Source organism: Primulina tabacum, unplaced genomic scaffold (assembly GCF_025594145.1).
Source record: "Primulina tabacum isolate GXHZ01 unplaced genomic scaffold, ASM2559414v2 Contig1103, whole genome shotgun sequence".
Taxonomy (NCBI): Eukaryota; Viridiplantae; Streptophyta; class Magnoliopsida; order Lamiales; family Gesneriaceae; genus Primulina; species Primulina tabacum.
This window is the reverse complement of record NW_027460097.1, coordinates 1,375-3,611: the sequence shown is the minus strand read 5'-3', so window position 1 is coordinate 3,611 and position 2,237 is coordinate 1,375. Positions and strand designations below refer to the sequence as shown.

The 2,237-nt window shown below is 34.4% G+C and overlaps 1 pseudogene; it reads right to left on the bottom strand.

Annotated features, from left to right (window-relative positions):
- Nucleotides 1–436: 436 nt before the first annotated feature.
- LOC142535655 (casein kinase 1-like protein HD16) lies at nt 437–1,750 on the bottom strand (annotated as a pseudogene).
- Nucleotides 1,751–2,237: the final 487 nt, after the last annotated feature.

The window sequence follows — 2,237 nt, the reverse complement described above, 5'->3', positions numbered from 1 at the left end:
AGCTTGCGATTGGCATTCAATTTACCAAATTAGGATTTTTAAAAGAAACAAAGTTGCTACCAAAAGAACTATGTACGCATTTGTTTAGCAAGACGCACAAAAAGAATATACAAGATCCAATATCACCTATATCTGCACATCTACCAACCTATAAAACCTATTCAGTAACCAAGATTTTACAAAACCTACATATGTAGTCCAAGACTAACGAACTTTTTTCATCTTTTTCGTTGCATATATAGACCATGTATTCCACTTTAAAGCTCCGATCTTTCCAATCAAGCAAGGATCTTAACCATGGCGATTATTAGAAAATGTACGACCATAACAAATCAACGTAACATACAGGTTTCTCGACCACATATCCTTTAACAAGCCCAGGGAAAAAAAAGAAAAAAAGGAAGAAAGCAATCAATCCTAATGTCATGAGAGTTCCAACATATAAAAATATGATTGCTGAAAAAAAGGGATTTCTAGATTAAGGCTAACTAACCGCGATATTGGAACATGGAAAAGTAGATGTACATGCTGTTTCTTGTATTTCATCCATAGGATTAAAAATTGATCTAGTTAAAATGAACGTCGCCTGATCAGTGGTTGCTGCAGCGCAGTTATGCAGTAGCCATTATCCCAGCGGTGACGAATTTCTTCTCTAGGATACCGGAAATCTAGCTCTAGAACCTACAAAATGAAAGGGACAATCAGTCTAGGTTGCACGCGCGAAATTAATCATCAGGATCTTAGACCATTGCTCATGGGGAAACCTGGTCTGAAAATTCGGCACCAAGAGACATAACAACTGCCCATCTAGTGCCTGAAGTGGCCATGGACGTAACTTTGTAACCTTCACTCCACTTTTTGCGTACCAACCTATATGGAAATGAATCATATATTTTGTAACTCTGTTCCGTGTACAGCGTGCCTGAGTCAAGTTCGAAAAATTTAGGAGATCCGTTTGGAAAAATAATATATTCAGAGACGAACACTAAGTTACCTTTCGACATTACAACCAACGAACTACCATCCTTGGCTCCAGCAACTGCACTGATTTGAAAATTCTCGTCCCATTGTTCGTATATCCATTCCTACCATAACCCAAAAATTAGCAGTGCCGAATTCTAAAGGATAGAGAGATGTACACTGAATAGAGAACATAACACAATTTACTTAGCTTGATCAATGTTTAGAGAGTAAAACTTATTCTCATAGGTTAAAACACATATTTTAATAGATAAAAGGAAATATATATTGTACCATAATCTTGACAATATCAAATTTGATTACAGAATGTTATCCTGTAGAAAACTTTAGTATGACCTAAAATTTCAAACAGAAGAGAGTAAAAGCAGTATAGTTTTCTACATCAATGCATTATAAACCACATTTGTAGGGTTGGGAAAAAACCAAAAGTTAGTGTGTACCCTGTCAAGAAAGAGAGGAGATAGCCTGCAAACTTGTTCGGTGAAGCCAGTACTGGCATCCATTACAAGTGCCCACAGATTTTCGCAGGATGCTACGTCTCTGATGAATAAGCCTTGGTTTCTTCCCTCTACAATGTGGTCGACAAGCCTTGAATCCATCACATCATAATAGTATCTTTAATGTAGCCAACCAAGGGTGAACTCGATGTTAGAAAAGTAAAAAAGGAAATAAATAAAAACTGAAAGATAGAAACAATGTTTAATCAAATCACCTATAGAAAGTCACAAGAAGTATAATGTTAACTATATAGGTAATGTTTGCTCTCATTTTCCAGGATTAGTTCTCCATTTGTTAAAATAAAAGAAATAAATATTATTTATGGTTTATCAAAGATTCTATATTTAAAAATGTTAAATATCAAACATACTATTGAAAAAATTATATATCCATTACTATATATCATTCTCAAATCAGACTTCAATGTATATAATTTGATATCTATCCGAAAATATATCTCAGTTCAAAAAGAATACATAAATACTTCTCGTTCTCAATAAATTTTTAGAAAATATTGCCGAGAAAACAACAAACAGAAACAAGATGTGCTGAAACTCAAAATAAACTTTTGAAGAAATTGAACTTAGAATGAAGGGGTCAAATACATTTGGTGCATGGGTTTACAACCATTATAAACGCTTATCCACTGTGTCGCAGGTATTCTGAAGCGAAACTTCTTTTTAGGTTGTTCATCACCTTCATCTTCAAGCTGATCTCTCTTGTAACCAACCTTATTTATAAGCTTCATCGACAAAACA